The sequence below is a fragment of the Schistocerca serialis genome, chromosome 8, assembly GCF_023864345.2.
Source record: "Schistocerca serialis cubense isolate TAMUIC-IGC-003099 chromosome 8, iqSchSeri2.2, whole genome shotgun sequence".
In the NCBI taxonomy this organism is placed as follows: Eukaryota; Metazoa; Arthropoda; class Insecta; order Orthoptera; family Acrididae; genus Schistocerca; species Schistocerca serialis.
In genome coordinates, this window is record NC_064645.1 from 333,741,173 (window position 1) to 333,760,448 (window position 19,276).

Here is a 19,276-nt window from a genome sequence, read left to right on the forward strand (position 1 = left end):
TCTGGAGGAAAAGTTCATGACTGTGTTGCGGATCTGTTTAGGTTCTGGATTCTGTGAGGGGGTGGGAGGGAGTTTGGGAGGGTGGGGTAAGTGTAGTAGGTCTGTGACACAGGGTTTGTGAGCTAGGGGACCTTGGGTGAGAAGGTTGGAGGTTGTTGTACAGGTGACGGGCAGTGGCACTCCAAGGTGGGAGCAGGAAGTGGGCAGGATGGAGAGCTTTCTGAGGTGATGTTGTGCATGTTGCTCAAGTTCCTGCAGAGCAAGAGTTTCAGTGTGTGTTACGGGTTCCAGGAATTTGGGATTGCATAACAGGAGAATCTTGCGAATGGAGAGAAGATACTGCAAGGAGGTTCAGGCTTGGCTGATATGGTTTTGCAGGACTATGATGGTGAGGGCTAAGAATTGGCCAAATTGTAACAGGTGGAGATCATTGTGAAAGGAGAGGTGGCAGCCAGAGATGGGTAATTTGATGGTAAGGCCATTATGGGGGATTCCATGAGCCAAGCAACAACGCGGGAGCCATATGTGGGACTAGGTTCTGGCTAGGGATAAGGAGACTTTACTGTATTGATGCAGATAGAAGGGGCAAGGATCCATGGTGGTGGAAAAATGCGAAAAATTACGTAAGTAATGTAGAATAACATATGGAAAACTTCACATAATACAACCAAATACATGTGAAAATATACGGAAAGGATGAAATGGACAGAAAAGAGGGAAACAAGATGAAATCTGAGGGAGTAGACGATAGTGAAACGAGAAAACTCGCTAAAATTGGCGAAAAGTCGCAAGGATCACAGTAAAGAATAACTGATAAAAAATACATATATTACTGTGGTTAGAAGGTCTGAGGGTGGATAAGCGTGAAGAAGAAGGAGGCAGATGTGACTGGATGGTGGAATTAGTGGGTGCGATCTTGGATAGAATGGAGAAACTGTTGGGGGTGGGGAGGTGTTCATAGATGAGATACAATATCCTGTGGCACTGGAAAGGTGTGGGAGTAAACACTCAAAAATACGTGAAATGGCGCAGGGAGAGTGATCAATTTGAAAGCACAGGATTAATCATATTGGAGGAAGTAATGTGGGACATAAGATGCTGCACCAACAATCAGTGTGGTTTTGTAGTCATCTGTTGTGCATGGCCGAGACAGTTGATACAGTGTGGATCATAATTAGAGCATGCAGTGCAGTTTGTAAGGCAACAAAAGAAACACAGGAAAGAAGAGAAAAAGGACAAACATTAAGTATAGTCATGCAAAATAAAATAGTAACAAAGGAGAATAGCACTAGGTTAGGATTGAAGAAAAGCCATCAGGCAAAAATTAAATCATTCCAGTAATCCAGCAGGATCTCCAGTCACTACTCAAATCCTTAGGCCCATCCAAAACCTCTCCCCAGAATCCTTCTCTCTACTCACCCCTACCACTCCTCACACTCCTACCTTCCACATGCTTCCTAAAGTCCATAAACCTAACCACCCAGGATGGCCCATTGTGGCTGGTTACTGTACCCCCATTGAGAGAATCTCTGCTCTCATAGACCAATGCCTTCAACCTATTACTTGGAACCTACCCTCCTATATAAAAGATACCAACCAATATCTCCACTGACTCTCCACAGTTCCTGTCCAAATGCTCATGGCCTTACCGTTATTGAACACTACCTTTCCCAACGCCCAATGGATTCCAAAGCACCAACCTCCTTCCCAGTCACCATGACCAACTATATCCTCACCCACAATTACTTCTCCTTTGAAGGCATTACCTACAAACACAGTGCTCTGATTGACTTAGCTGCATAAAATATAAATACTGTACCCTAAATGTATTCCTTGTTTTTACCATAGGTTACTTATTTCACTCATGTACATAGGATGGATATGAAGTGTGATACTTAAACATGGTATTATTTCCTCAATTCTGTGTGTGCGCAGAGTCCATAGATTTCACCATTTTGAAGATATTCAAGTAAATAACATCAGTCCCATGGAATATGTACAATAATGTACGGACCAGTATATATTATTTTCCACTTAGCATTTTTCTTGGCTAACAGAGAAGATTTCACAAGGATCTTGAGTAATGCTTTTTCTCCAGCCACAAATCTGGCAGCACCATGTAGCTGTTTGTCAAAGTGTTTCTTACGGTGTTGAGCTTGTTCTGTAACAGAGATCAATACCTGTCTCATCTTTTCATCAAAATCTACAGGTTGTCTTGGAACAGATGGGATGCTCCATCTTGATACCTTAGCAAATTACTATCATGGTAGCATGGATCACCCTCACGGCTACCCATGGTCAACAATGGGGAGCATAATGGAGCCATGTTTGGTTTAACACATCATGCGAAGGGGTCTTGTGATGGTGTAGGAGGCTGGCTGAAGCACCATGCTACAAAACATAACCTTTCCCGACCAAATACAGCTGTGATTCAGAATGCTGAGGATTTTATGCTATTGCTAAATTGAGGCTGTAAATTACTGTAAGTGTTACCCCACTGAGTCCCGTTATCATTTCTATTCCAATTTCGTTTTGGGTTACTGGAGTAGCCAGAGTAGCTTCTGCTACAATTTTTTCTTTTCCTTTTATGCCCTAGGTTAAAATTTTGGTTATAGTTATTGCTGAAATTGCCTCCCAAACTTGGGCCTGGCATACACGCTGCTACAGCGGAATCAACAAAAGCCAGTAGTGACTCAGCCACGCACGCTACATTCTCGACGCCATTCTGCGGCTGGTGCTGTGGAGGCTGCTTGCCACCACTGCTACAGAAATTATTTTGGTTGGTGTGGCTCTGTCCTGCATCTTCATTAATTAAGTCAATAGAGTCCAAGGTAGATAGAAAATACTCCAAATTTCTCTCAGGTACTTATACTAGCTTTTCCCAAATATTAAGCAGTAGTTTAGCTTTCAGAATGTGTAGGACATCAGTGTGTGTCAATGGCTTGTCCCAGAACCTCATCTTATTTCAATATTTCTTATAATACTTTTGTGATGATCCAGCTTTTGGATTATATTGTTCAGGGTTGAACAGGGCTTTTCTTAATACCTATTGAATGCCATGTGACCAGTACTTTGAAAGAAATGCATTTTCAAACTTTTCTAATGTCTGACAAGTTTCTGATATTTCCATCACCCATAATGCTCCATTGCCTTGGATATAACCCATAACATATTGTATCTTTTGCTGTTCTGACCACATTTTAGGCAATACAGTTTTGAATGACTTTATAAAATTACCAGATGCACAGACTTCTTTTCAGGGATAAACACTTGAAATTGCTGGTTTTTATAAGACTCTCTTCTAACAAAACTGATGATAAAGTGGGTTCAGCTATCCACTATTTCTTTCTTTCATCACAGTGTCATCTGCCCCTGGTAGCTGAGCAGTCAGCATGATAGAATGTTGTACCTAACTGCCCGGGTTCGATTCCCGGCTGGGTCGGAGATTTTCTCCACTCAGCAACTGGGTGTTGTGTTGTCCTTATCATCATTATTTCATCCCCATCGACACGTAAGTTGCCGAAGTGGCGTCATCTCGAAAGACTTGTACTAGATGAACGGTCTAACCGATGGGAGGCCCTAGCCACACGGCACTTCCATCACAGTGTCATTGAGTACCATACATTTCATAATATGGTGAATGCACACATACATTTGGGGTAGGATAGTCACTAATTGCACTATTGCTCTTACCTTTGGGTATGTTGTAAAGCTCTTCTTCTGTGTCTTGGTTTCATTCTTTCATTGTACTAAGTTTCCTGTTAAATTGCTCGACTATTTGATTCTGCCAGCCTGGTAAATCCTGTGTCAAAGTTTTCTGTATCTGACCCATGTCAGTCTACAGCTTAACTACAGATGTGTTTTGTGTAATGTATAATTGTTCCATTGTGTTACTTATTGCTTTTTGTAAGTCCTTTTATAGAGAACGGTTTATGTGTGTGTCTTTTTCTTCTAAAAAGTCCTCAAACTGCTGTTTTGTCATTTCCTCAACTTGATTTACAGCTTCCTGCATTTTTGTATTGGGCTTGGTTTGCTGTACACTCATATCTTTGAAATTTTCAGTTAACTTATGTATCTGATCTGGCACATCCTTAACTGTGGTTTAAATCTTCATGTACCACTTCTATTACTTGATCCGTTACCTCTCTTTTTAGTTGTGTCAGTTGTGTTGTCAGGTTACTGTGTATATCAGTAAGGTTTTTTACATCACTATCTAGGTTGTTCGTTTGAGTGGTTACACTCCGTATCTGTGTAGTGACATTGTTCACCTGTGTAGTGACATTGCTTATCTGAGTTGTTACATTCGCTACCTGTGTTGTGACATTTCCTATCTGTGTATTCATTTGAGCTGTTATCTGAACTACAAATTGTGACATCAAATCTGTCTGCATTACTTTAAACATTTGCACAATGTCTGGCTCTACTAAATCTTGTACGTTTGTGGAATCTGGGATGGTTTCTTAAGTTGACATATCATTGGCTGTTGCTTGCGACTGAGTACCACTAGTCACTGCACCTGTTTTATCAGTATCTGCAATGTTTTCTACTTCTGTATTAGGCATAGATTGAGCAACAGATTGCTCAATGGATGAAATATCCATCATTTTGGTTGGTGATCTTAATTTCACCATAGCTGTAAATAGCCGTAAATCAGCATACAGCTGACCTTCACTACTATTGAAACTCGTACTAAATGTAAACAGATCACAAATAACATCATCCTTCTTCATGAAATTCAATGCAGCAAAATGTTTCTAGTGAAACAGTAGACAGATAAGCAACATCTATGTGCACAATCAGTAAAACTGATCTTTCATATTGTGACACATTCATGTACAATATATTTACAAAAACCTACAAAACGAACTGAAAAATAAATTTTGAACAAAAAATAAATAAAACGTGTGCTATGCAGTGGGTGTCACAAAAAATGCAATTATATCCCACATTTACATTCAGCCAAAAGCATGGTAGTGCTGTTGCTCTTCCCTTACGTATTTTCTTTTGGTGGTTGGTTTTGTTGGTAGCAGGTTTAACATTTTATGTTTGAAAACTTCCTTCTTTTCCAAATTTTTAGGATAAATATTTGTAAATTTTATGGACTGAGTTTGGTAATAATTTTCTTATCTGGTATGCAGTTGGTGTAACATGTAACAGAATAAGTTGTTTGTAGTTGCATTAATGGATGGAAAAAATTATTTAAATATTCCAACTAAAAATTTGAAACAGAGGTCATGGCACTCTGTCACCATTGTAACTGCCCTGTTAAATTGTTAAAAGCTTAGTCAGCTGGCATCATAATTTTCAAATGAGAGTTCATATGAATGTTGTGTAATAAATATTTCACATGAAGTGCCATTTTGACAGAGGAAAAGGTCAATTGTGGGAACTAAGCCACTGAATATTATAAGTAATCTCATACTAAGACACGCACCCAACTGACTACACAAAATAAGAGGACACGAACATTTGTGAGTGAGTGGTTCAAAATAAGAATTAATACTATAAAGGGAATGGGTCATAAGTATAGTAACATCCCTACACACTCAGTTGTATGCAAACGTACAATTGAGATAGAGGCACATAAGTTCTAAGTACTATCATTCCCCATGGCCTGGGTAAAAATAATTGTGGTTAAAATGTATTTATTCATCTTTTTATTTTATTTTGTGTTCTTCCTCATTACAGAGGATTATCTCCAACATAGTAATTTACTTGGAAATTACTATACAATTACTATATTGAAATTACTATATATCACAATTGTGAAATTATTCATCTAAGAAAGAAAATAATTGGAGTTAATAATTAAATGAATAGAAAGACTGCAGGCTCTGAATGTCATGACAAATATGACCTAAATATTAAAATTGACATTGGTGGCCACAAAGGGAAAGAGATGAACACAATCACATACCTCTACTGTTGAGCAGCGCAGTTGGGAACATCGTCGCCTCCATCTAAATTCTCCATATAAAATTAAAACAATAATAACCTTCCATAGTTAACAGGAGCTGAGATCCGTGGTATTGTAAATGAGAAACTTGTATTGTTTCAGAAGCTGCTTTCATTGTTTAGCACAATTTCAGCACAAATTACACAGCACTTCACTTGTGTGTATTCTCACCAGGGCATGAGAACAACGAAAGGTAACTATTACTATCACTATTAAACGAAGAGCATAAATCTTCTTTTGTCCATATGTTTGAAATGAATCTTTGGTATGAGAGTTGAATAATTATCCATACATTTAACAATAAGAAAAAGTTATTAAGTTTCTTTACATCTGACAGAATGCTCAGCCCTCATTTTTGTATTTTACAGATCTAGTGCTGTACTGAAATGCTTTCCCATTACATAGCATCACATTTGACAACATAAGCATGCTTTTATGAAAACACACAGAAAAACTTTCTAACTGCTACTTATATTCAGGAATACTTAAAATTAAATGATCATTACTGCTTCTAATGTCAAACAAATTTCGGTAGTTTTATGCAGCTTCTAGTGCTATATCATTGGTAATATTTATGTCTATTAGTTTTGGTAGGCTAATACACATTCTTCATTGTGCAATAGACTTTCACAGCATGACAGGTGTGCTGGCATAAGCTGGCGCCAGCACACCATGTGCAATAGAGGTTACGAGAAGGTTGTTAGAGGAAGAAAAGACAGACTCAGAAGAAATGGGCCGCCAACACCTTCTCAGCTTTCTGCAGATGTGGCAGGACCACTTCCTAAAGCAAGAAGGGAAGTTACATACTTGGCGGCACTGTATGACATATTTATGAAACACATTTGATTATATGCCACCAAAACTGTATTGACAGTGCTGAGTATTAAGAGGACTATTATTTACCTAGAGCTGAAAAGCCTGTTGCTCTGTTACGATCGAGAGACTGAAGACTTTTTAAAAGTTAAATTAACCATATATTAATTTCAAGTTTTAATCTGCAATCAAATGCAGTTGAAAGAATATTTGTAGAATTTAATCAATTTATTTCAACATATTCTCCAATGAAACAAGCCAAGTGGATAGTAAAACACATTACTCATTTTGAGCAGATAGTGAATAATCTACCACATTCATCATCTGGTTTTACACAAATCAAACTTATGTTTCATGAAAAGGAATTTGTTGATGATGTAACATTAGAGGAAAAGGTTCAATAAGCTCTAATAATGTTCTCTGACAAAGCAATTAAAAGACAAGATAAATTAACAAATGATTAAAATGCACTTGCACTTACAGTAGTAGAAGCTTTATTATGGATGCACATAAAATCAACTAAATTAAAACAACTGAACCATAAATGACCGTTGTTATTCTCAGATCCATTTTTAATTATAGACATCACACATCCTGGTTTCTGTTTACTAGTGTATCCCAATTCAGGTATGATATGTGGCCTATTCACACATAAAGATTTATGAAAGTTCATTGGATAAAACTTTTAATCAATTGTGTTCAATATAAATGGAACAAAAAGTACAGACATTGATAATAGAGTTGGCATGATCCATATCACTTCAGCCAGGGGGGCTACCTTCATAGTCTCAGATGTTATTGAATTTAGCATATGTTAAAATTCAGGAGTAAGTAAGGAACATGTATTTTTTTGTTTTCTCCAAAAAAATTCCTGCCCCGAGATACAGGCCTCCGAACTGCGAACACCATTTTGAAGACGCGAATTTCAGAAAAATTTTTAAAATGGTGTTCTGTGTAACAGTTCTATATATTTTGTTAGAGTTTTTTTATTTGAAAGCTAATTGCCTTATGACTACAATGGTATGCTCCATTTGGACATATCTGTCAAAGTTCTTTTGCTATTGCCTATTGAATTTTCTTTAAAATTTACAGACTTTTTTTTTTTTTTTTCAAAAATGTCAATCAGAAAAGTTAAATTTTTTTCCTGTTGTTTAGTACCATTTGGTACTATATTCTCTTTAAAGGAGAGCTTCCACTTTTAAGTTGGACAGGTTTTATTTAAAAAAATCATTTTTTCTAACTTTCAAGGGTAATGTATGTCTTCACTGAAGTTGTTTGTTACTGATTTATTTGTTATAATGTTTATTTCTATTGTCTTTGTGCAGTTATTTCTTATCACTTTCATTGTTGCAGTTATTTCTTTTACTTCCATTGTTGCAGATATTTCTTACACTTTGTTGTAGCTTCTTATCAGTTTCTTTGCCATGGTTGTTCATTGCAGGTTTCTGTATTGTAGTTGTTTACTGAAGAGGCTTCTAAGAAATCTGAGACCATCCAGTGAGTTCTGTGTTTTTTTGAGGAATTTGCCAGTTGACGCAGTTGCAGTGTGTTTTGTGAAAAGGACTGTTTGAAATGTCTTCTGAGTGGGTCCACAGGAGAGTGAAGTGTGCTGACCATTTGCATATCCATAAAAGAGTGATACGTAAGACAAACAAAAAAAACAGACTTCGTTCAGGTTGGAAATAAGCACTCTCATTTGAAGACTCTCTTTCAAAGTGAAGATGTTTCCAGTGACGACTTTTTGTGTTCTAAATTTTTTGACATTACAACAATGATAGCATCTGAACAAGGTGAAGCCTCTCATGGTGCATATGATGCAAATTTTGCACCAATAGACGATGAATTAAATACCCCGAATCAGTCCTGTTAAGAAACTGTGGCCAGTGAAATCTGGTCATAAGCTCTATGCATCAAGAAAACAAAGAGAAATTACTAAAGCTGTGGGTGAATACACTACAGCAAAACTGACCACACTCTTCAAAGTAGAAATTCAATCTTCAGAAGAAAATGAACCAAAGCACCCTTGCACCTCTTGCCAGGAATTTTTGACAAATATCAGTTCAGCTGTTGAATATTGTGCATCCTACAGTGAAAAGGTGCAAGTTTTAAATATTATTCCAGAGACATTTTCAAAGAAAGCAATTTTGAACCATGTTCCATCAGTAGCATAGTACATGGTAGACAAATCAAGAAATGTGAGGTTTGTAAAAGGAGTCTTTGGAAGACCATTTCTCTATTATGGTCATCCTGTAGAAGCAGGTCAAGCTCAAATAGTGCAGTCATTTTATCTGGAAGATAAATGGAACTGTTCTCACCAGAGTACCAACAAAAAGACACTATAACTGCAACAGTGGAAAGTCAAAAAGTTGTGAAAGTGAATGGGTACATGGCTCACAGTATTAAAGAAACTTTCTCAAATTGTAAGAGCAACTATACAACTTCACATATTGGAAGATCAAAATTTTATGCACTACAACCTCATTGGGTAGTTCCACACCCACCTAGAGATGTCTATTTATGTATGTATGGCATGAATTTTGAACTTTGTTTGGTAACTTTGAAGAACTTACTGGAGCACGTGACATATGACATCTTGGTTGGGCATGTGAAGTCATTAGTAGTCTCTGTGGCATAAAGAGATAGATTTGTTTGTTTCAAGAATTTGGTGACTGCCCTGGAAAGGGAGGACTGCCTTTACAGACACTTCACCTGGAAGACGTAGTAGATAACTCTGCAGAAATTACATATGCGACATGGAAGGAAAATAGACCAATTAAGAAAACTGTTGCCTTTGACTGTTTCATTGATGGACTTGGTAAATGATCATTGAAAGCAATAACACACCAGCATCTGAAGAAATTGCAATAACAAAACATTGCGGAAGTGGAAGGGTGTGTACAGTTTGAAGAACTATGTTTTGTGTTTCACTATGATTTTGCTGAGAACTGGTCTGTAATTCTCCCAGAAGAAGTACAAGGGTATCATTGGAGCAATGACCAGGTTTCAATTTTTACAGGAGTGACATATTTTCAAAACAATACCATAAGTGTTGCAGTTCTAAGTGATGACGCAGGATATGACTCAGCACGTACTTTGCTAACAAGGCACAAAATTCTTCAACAGCAAACAGGGGCAGAGAAGATCATCATTATTTACAATGGTTTTAAAAATTGTTACCAGCTGTTTGAATTGAGTAAGTTGCTTGTGCCAACTGACTGGGTATACAGTGCTGCTGGTCATGCAAAGGGGTCTTGTGATGGTGTAGGAGGCTGGCTGAAGCACCATGCTACAAAACATAATCTTTCCTGACCAAATGCAGCTGTGATTCAGAATGGTGAGGATTTTACAAGAGTTGTGAAATCTTACACATTCACAGCCATCATTCTTTTGTCCAAAGAGGAAATTGAAGAAATCCATAAGTAGAAAAAAGAAGAATGGTCCAAACAAACTACTCCTGTGAAAGAAATTCAGAAGACACATTTTTGGACTCAAAGTGATGGGCAAACTCTTATTGCACACACTTTAAAGAGCAAGAAAGAAGAAATTTGGTTCATTCGACCAACACCTCAGAAATGGCAGGATAATATTCTGATTCACAACCTGAGAAGGGGGATATTTGTGGGGTGTGTGTATGACTATAACTGGTGGGTTGCAGAGATTATAGACACCAGTTATGAGTTAAATGAAATTGTAGTGAACTTGATGCTACCACATGGACCAGCTGCTGGATATAGGTTTCCAGCTGAAGGACAGCAACAACAGAATCGGTGCTCGCTTCCTGTTCACAATGTTTTGAAGATTTAAGTGCTCCAGTTCTGATTGGTTCAACAGGAAGGCATCACTCTTTATAAAAGTAAGTTACTGAAGCAGTGAAACACATTTTTAGTTCACTGACTGGCCAATCTCAGTACAAAACAGAGTGCACAGAAGTGGTATAAATTGAAACCTTTAAGTCTTTAGACCTTTCACATACATTTTGAACCATTTTAAATGCTTGAAAAAGAGTTTCTTACTCATCTTACAAAACTAAAATTATGTTAAATAAAGGTAGGTTTTGATTTTTATGAGCCTGGTATGTGATAATGTGGTAATAAAACACGTTTTATGTATGGCCAAAATTTCAGTTGTTTGTTAAACCTGTTCAACGTGAAAGTGGAAGCTCTCCTTTTCAGGGAATGTGGAAATATATGGCACCAATCAACAAAAATCAAAATCTTATGGATTGGCATTTTTGAAAAAAAACATTCCATAAATTATAAAAAAGTTCAGAACACTATAGTAAAAGAACTCTGACAGATCAGTCTAAATGGAGGATTTCTTTGTAATCATATATCAATTATCTTTCAAATCAAAAAACACCAACAAAATATCTAGAACTATTCCAGAGATACAGCATTTCAAAATTTTTTCCAATATTAGCTTCTTCAAAATGGAATGCACAGTGTCATCTTTGGAGTGCTGTATCTCAGAGCAGTATTTTTTTTGGATAAAACAAAAAAAATGTGTGTGCCTTACTTAGTCCTTCATTTTAACATACGCTAAATTCAATAACATCAGACTATGAAGGTAAGATTTTTTCCTAGCCTGCCTGAACTGATATGGACTATGCCAGTTATGACTTGTTAACACACAGGGAAGCAATATACAAGCAATAGTGCTGCATACCAAAACACTTGTTCTGAATACAAATCCCACGTCCGGCCATCCTGATTTAGGTTTTCCGTGATATCCCTAAATCGCTCCAGGCAAATGCCGGGATGGTTCCTTTCAAAGGGCACGGCCGACTTCCTTCCCCATCCGCCCCTAATCCGATGGGACCGATGACCTCGCTGTCTGGTCTCCTCCCCCCCAAACCAACCAACCAACCAACCAACCTGAATATATGATATTGTACATAGTAGTTTTAAGTTATTGATGTGGGAAATAACATATAAATAATGACAGGGCAATGCATTTTATACACAATATTTTTAATATTAAGTTTATACAGTACAGAAATATTGTGCTGTCTTCAGTACTGACTACAACATTTGTGGATCACCATAGCTATCTGGATATTTGCAGAAATGAATGTGTAGAACATATAATTTAATTAGTTTTAGTTACAATCTCTTATATTGTGTAAAATGATTTACATCTTACATTTTTTCTTTTGAAATGTAAGTACACTACTCCCATATTTTAATGATATCATGTTGGTCAAGGTGTCAGATCTGTTTTGAGGGATTCAAGCATAGCATTTCACGTATATAACTTACAACTAAACAAGAAGGGAAACCACAGGCTGTCTACAACTACTCACTACATTATAGGAAGGTAAAGAAATTAATTATGTACACACTTCTTACACAATACTTGACTATGTATACACATGGAATGGTATGTACTCTGTTACCTAAGGAAATATTTACACAGAAAAGTATAGAAGGTTAATGAAAGAGTACATCTATGGTTATTATATACAAGAACTACAGAGTCTTAATATACTGCTAATAAAAGAAACTGAGTACAAGATTTATAAATACAGAGCATTACAATGCAGGTAAGTAATGAACAACATAGCAATTCATGTTAAGGAATGTGCAGTACTATTTGCTGTAGCAAATACAAAACTTACTGTGTTGCACTTTGTGTATGAAACATAACATAAAATTTATACTAAAAGTAAACAACCTTTTATCTGCACTCTTCAAGGAGAAGATTGTCTTCAGTTTTTGGCACACTACTAGTGTGCCATGATGTGGGGATGTGTAACGAGTGATTGTCAGGCTGACTGAACTAGGAGGTAGTCAGAAGCTGTGAATTTATAGGTTTAAGATACTAAATAAAAATTTATAGGGAATGATGCTGAAACACATACCTCTAATCGGAATGGAGTTGTGTGGCATTTTGATGGTGGTAGGTAGCTGAAATAGGACCCCACTGACATACATAGATTTTAAATGAGTATGAATGAATGTATATATTTCAATGCAAAGGGGATTTAGCAGAACTAATTACCAAACATATAGCAAGAAACAACCTAGGTACCAAGTGACAGACTACTTAAGGGTCAGCCTTGATTCAGCTTTGTGACCAAGTATATTTTATGATGACTAATATTAAAATTTGATGTATGTTGTGACTATACATAGATATAAAATGATACACATTGAAATAAGAAACCCTATGAGGTAGTGCATACAATGTGTGTCGTGTTGGGAATGTGATAGCATTTTTCAAAGTCATATGAACTAAAACAGTACACTCAGAAAGTGCTACCACTGTGTTTAAGCATGTATAAAAAAATTTTCTTAAGATGAAGAAGCTGTAGAGCTGCAGGTAAGCCAGTAATGATTATTCCTTATATAAAAAATACAGAGCACCACATTTCAGAAGAGAGTCAGTTATCCAACTGTAAGTATTAATTAACAGTTAATAAGTTCTAAACATAAGATATTAGGAAGCAGAACTGTTTTTAGCACTTAGATTCACATTGATGTGAGGATGTGAATGTTAATATGTTGAGCTTTATTTCCAGTGGTTTCCTTTCTTTTTCTATGAGTAGCTTAAAGTAGTTAGTATTTCCAACTTGTATGGCTAAAGCTGAACTTGAGCCTAAGTAGAAAGTAGTAGTAGTTTCTTCTTTCAACTAAACTGAAGGGTAGGCTATGCTTTGGTCTGGATTGGATAATGCAACTGATTTGGCACCATACACTGTATTGTATCACATTTGTAAAGAAGAAATGAATCCAACTTCAGAATATTCATAAAATATTCAGGGGCTGTGTGTGACTAACTTCGAATAAACATACTAAAATTAAAGTATGTAAGAAATAAGTAGTTAATAAGAAATTAATTTCTGTGTAAAAGGACCTACAGATGGACTATGTATTAAGCTAAAACCTGCTATCTATAGCAATCACAGAAAAATGATGTGGACACATCATTCTTTAGTGTATAGTGCACTATTTCTAAAATGCAATAGAAACCTAAAATCGTACCTGCTATGTAAACGGCGCAAAGTGATTGAGAAACAAGAGCATTTGTATAAAGCTGACTCATGTGGAGTGAGAGTAAGGAGTTAAAGTGTTAGATATGAATGTGGCCTGTTAAGAGTGAATCTGTGAAGTCTTCTGGAGTGAAAAGTTTCTACATATCTTATGTGGATGTTGACCCCTGTTGTGTTTCGCTGTCTCTTTGACCTCTGCATTTGTCTTCAGATCACAGTAGTTAGGCCTGAGGAGACGGGGGTGGGTGGGGGGGGAGGGGGGGGGGGCAAAATCTCTGGAGTCCAACTGTAATGGGGGACCCAAGTCTCTTAAGGATTTGGATCCACCAGGGTGCTCTGTTGGCAAATATCATACTGCTATTGTGAAATAAATTGTGTATCATATCTACTGGGTTTTACAACATATCCAAAGATGGCAACATTCATTAGCCTTGGTTTGTAATAGAGGTCAGTGTTGCCAAGTCACCAATGTCATAGTTACACCTTCAGCAACACAGGATTCCACAAGGCAATTCACTTTTAGACTGGCTGTTCTACAGATGAATAAAAAAATGCATGCACTAGCACTGTCTAATTTCTCAGTTCTTTTTGCATTAATGGCAGATAGAATCTGACAGTGTCAAAGTAAAGAATTACTGCTAAGTAAGTCATCTCTGAGATTCCCATTGCTGTTCCTAAAATCCCCACCACATGAATCATGGACCTTGATGTTTGTGGGGAGGCTAGTGTGTCTCAACGATACAGATAGCCGTACCGTAGGTGCAACCACAACGGAGGGGTATCTGTTGAGAGGCCAGACAAATGTGTGGTTCTTGAAGAGGGGCAGCAGCCTTTTCAGTAGTTGCAGGGGCAACAGTCTGGATGATTGACTGATCTGGCCCTGTAATACTAACCAAAATGGCCTTGCTGTTGTGGTACTGCAAACGGCTAGAGGGCATGCAGCTTTACTGTATGATTAAATGATGATGGCGTCCTCTTGGGTAAAATATTCCGGAGGTAAAATAGTCCCACATTTGGATCTCCGGGCGAGGACTACTCAAGAGGACGTCGCTATCAGGAAAAAGAAAACTGACGTTCTACGGATTGGAGCGTGGAATGTCAGATTCCTTAATTGAGCAGGTAGGCTAGAAAATTTAAAAAGGGAAATGGATTGGTTAAAGTTGAATATAGTGGGAATTAGTGAAGTTCAGTGGCAGAAGGAACAAGATTTTTGGTCAGGTGAATACAGGGTTATAAATAAAAAATCTGATAGGGGTAATGCAGAAATAGGTTTAATAATGAATAAAATAATAGGAGTGCGCATAAGCTACTACAAACAGCATAGTGAATGCATTATTGTGGCCAAGATAGACATGAAGCCCACGCCTACTACAGTATTACAAGTTTATATGCCAACTAGCTCTGCAGATGATGAAGAAATTGATGAAATGTATGATGAGATAAAATAACTTATTCAGGTAGTGAACGGAGATGAAAATTTAATAGTCATGGGTGACTGGAATTCAACAGTAGGAAAAGAAAGAGAAGGAAATGTAGTAGGTGAATACGGATTGGAGCTAAGAAATGAAAGAGGAAGCCGTCTGGTAGAATTTTGCACAGAGCACAACTTAATCATAGCTAACACTTAATTCAAGAATCATGAAAGAAGGTTGTATACATGGAAGAACCCTGGAGATACTAGAAGGTATGAGATAGATTATATAATGGTAATACAGAGATTTAGGAACCAGATTTTAAATTGTAAGACATTTCCAAGGGCAGATGTGGACTCTGACCACAATCTATTGGTTATGAACTGTAGATTAAAGCTGAAGAAACTGCCGAAAGGTGGGAATTTGAGGAGATGCGACCTGGTTAAACTGAAAGAACCAGAGGTTGTACAGAGTTTCAGGGAGAGCATAAGGGAACAATTGACAGGAATGGGGGAAAGAAATTCAGTAGAAGAAGAATGGGTAGCTTTGAGGCTTGAAATAGTGAAGGCAGCAGAGGATCAAGTAGGTAAAAAGACAAGGGCTAGTAGAAATCCTTGGGTAACAAAAGAGATACTAAATTTAATTGATGAAAGAAGAAAATACAAAAATGCAGTAAGTGAAGCAGGCAAAAAGGAATACAAACGTCTCAAAAATGAGATCGACAGGAAGTGCAAAATGGCTAAGCAGGGATGGCTAGAGGACCAATGTAAGGATGTAGAGGCTTATCTCACGAGGGGTAAGATAGATACTGCCTACAGGAAAATTAAAGAGACCTTTGGAGGAAAGAAAACCACTTGCATGAATATCAACAGCTCAGATGGAAACCCAGTTCTAAGTAAAGAAGGGAAAGCAGAAAGGTGGAAGGAGTATATAGAGCGTCTATACAGGGGCGATGTTCTTGAGGACAATGGAAGAGGAGGTAGATGAAGATGAAATGGGAGATATGATACTGTGTTTGACAGAGCACTGAAAGACCTGAGTCGAAACAAGGCCCCGGGAGTAGACAACATTCCATTAGAACTACTGAGAGCCTTGGGAGAGCCAGTCCTGACAAAACTCTACCATCTGATGAGCAAGATGTATGAGACAGGCGAAATTCCCTCAGACTTCAAGATGAATATAATAATTCTAATCGCCGGCCATGGTGACCGTGTGGTTCTAGGTGCTGCAGTCTGGAACCGCGGGACTGCTACGGTCACAGGTTCGAATCCTGCCTCGGGCATGGATGTGTGTGATGTCCTTACATTAGTTAGGTTTAAGTAGTTCTACTTTCTAGGGGACTGATGACCTAAGATGTTAAGTCCCATAGTGCTCAGAGCCATTTGAACCATTTTGAATAATTCCAATCCCAAAGAAAGCAGATGTTGACAGATGTGAAAATTACCGAACTATCAGTTTAATAAGTCACAGCTGCAAAATACTAATTCAAATTCTTTACAGACAAATGGAAATACTGGTAGAAACCGACCTCGGTGAAGATCAGTTTGGATTCCGTAGAAATGTTGGAACATGTGAGGCAATACTGACCCTATGACTTATCTTAGAGAATCAATTAAAGAAAGGCAAGCCTACATTTCTAGCATTTGTAGACTTAGAGAAAGCTTTTGATAATGTTGATTGGAACACTCTCTTTCAAATCCTGAAGGTGGCACAGGTAAAATTCAGGGAGCGAAAGGCTATTTACAGTTTGTACAGAAACCAGATGGCAATTATAAGAGTCGAGGGACATGAAAGGGAAGCAGTGGTAGGGAAGGGAGTGAGACAGGGTTGTAGCCTCTCCCCGATGCTATTCAACCTGTGTATTGAGCAAGCAGTAAAGAAAACAAAAGAAAAGTTTAGAGTAGGTATTAAAATCCATGGAGAAAAAATAAAAACTTTGAGGTTCGCCGATGATATTGTAATTCTGTCAGAGACAGCAAAGGACTTGGAAGAGCAGTTGACCGGAATGGACAGTGTCTTGAAAGGAGGTTATAAGATGAACATCAACAAAAACAAAACGAGGATAATGGAATGTAGTCGAATTAAGTCGGGTGATGCTGAGGGAATTAGATTAGGAAATGAGACACTTAAAGTAGTAAAGGAGTTTTGCTATTTGGGAAGCAAAACAACTGATGGTGGTCAAAGTAGAGAGGATATGAAATGTAGACTGGCAATGGCAAGGAAAGCGTTTCTGAAGAAGAGAAATTTTTTAACATCGAGTATTGATGTAAGTGTCAGGAAGTCGTTTCTGAAAGTATTTGTATGGAGTGTAGCCATGTATGGAAGTGAAACATGGATGATAAATAGTTTAGACAAGAAGAGAATAGAAGCTTTGGAAATGTGGTGCTAAAGAAGAATGCTGAAGATTGGATGGGTAGATTACATAACTAATGAGGAGGTAATGAATAGAATTGGGGAGAAGAGGAGTTTGTGACACAACTTGACTAGAAGAAGGGATCGGTTGGTAGGACATGTTCTGAGGCATCAAGGGATCACCAATTTAGTATTGGAGGGCAGCGTGGAGGGTAAAAATTGTAGAAGGAGACCAAGAGATGAATACACTAAGCAGATTCAGAAGGATGTAGGCTGCAGTACATACTGGGATATGATGAAGCTTGCACAGGATAGAGTAACATGGAGAGCTGCATCAAACCAGTCTCAGGACTGAAGGCCACAACAACAAGATTCCTAAAATCACCATGCATGGTGAACCTGTTACCAGTCACCTGCACCAAGAATGAGGGAACTGTCAGAGACTGGTTAACATTGGAAAGCCTGAGTTTTCATGTGCAGCTATACCAAGAGCTGAGAGCAGTGCACTTCAATCTCATCTCCAGAACTTTGAGTTGGTAACATTAACTGTGATTTTTTTACAAACTTTAGACAGTTGTGTGTTAGGTGGGCAAGAAAGCAACTTAGATTTAAGTTTCATTAAAATCATGGAATCTAAATTCACATCTGGAGCGATGAAGAGAAAAGAAAAAAAGAGAGAAAGAGAAATAAGACAGACAAGCTTATTCAGCCTTGAATTTGTTTCTACCTTAAAGCACAATGAAGATGAAAATGACAAGAACCAGTCACCTGATGTTCAAGGAGCAGAATTGAAAAATATTCACTTATGTGACTGTGGAAGAATCACTATTATTTTGTCAGTTTGTATTTTTTTTTTTCCTGAAGTGCACTGTTGTATATTGTTTTCATTTATAGCCAGATGGTAAATAGCATGTTATCTTTGTGGAGTCCAGTGATAATGAAGGAAACAGAAGCCATTCAACTGATGGTCAACTTGCATTGAGTTCAATTAGAGTTGTGCTGAAATTGCATCAATAGCAAATGGTAAGGAAAAATCATTTTTTGCTGTCTAGGAGCTACAATTTGGCATGCCTCTGACTGGTATTTGTTGGTAAATTACTTTGTTATCTGTATTACCAGTTTCTTACCATCACCAGCCATGGCTGGAAAGAAAGCATCAATTTTACAATAATATTACCACACTAAAATTATTAAAATAGTGCAGTTTAAACTATGATACTAAAGTGGGTCTATAAAGCAAATTTAAGAACTGGGTTACAAATACATTACAATAATAAGACAATTGTGTAGTAAACAGCAGAGTTGCTGCTGCTTTCATTGGCACTGAGGTGTAACTTAGAGAGACCTGTTCTATCACCAGAGAAATATTCTTTTATACTGTACAAAGGTTGCTCTTTTAGTATGCACAAAATCTTAGGTCTAAATTGTTTGATTGGTGATGACTGAATATCCTTAGGTACAGCATCTTAGGTATAGCATTAAATAATTTTGGGCCACCACAGGGAAACTGTTCAGCATCTTAGTTAATTGACATCTTGGCTTGTTTATACTGCTTTGTAGTGAGTGCTGTATAGATGAACTTCATTTCTCTTTCTGTAGGTTTCATGACTTGCTTTGTGTGAACAAAGTAGTTGACAATATATTGGATAAAAACAGTCAGAACTCCTAATCTGGGGAAAAAATTGGTTTGCAACAATCTGATCAGTTTTGTTTGCTTGAGGTAATGATCCTCATTGCTTTCTTTTGTAATAA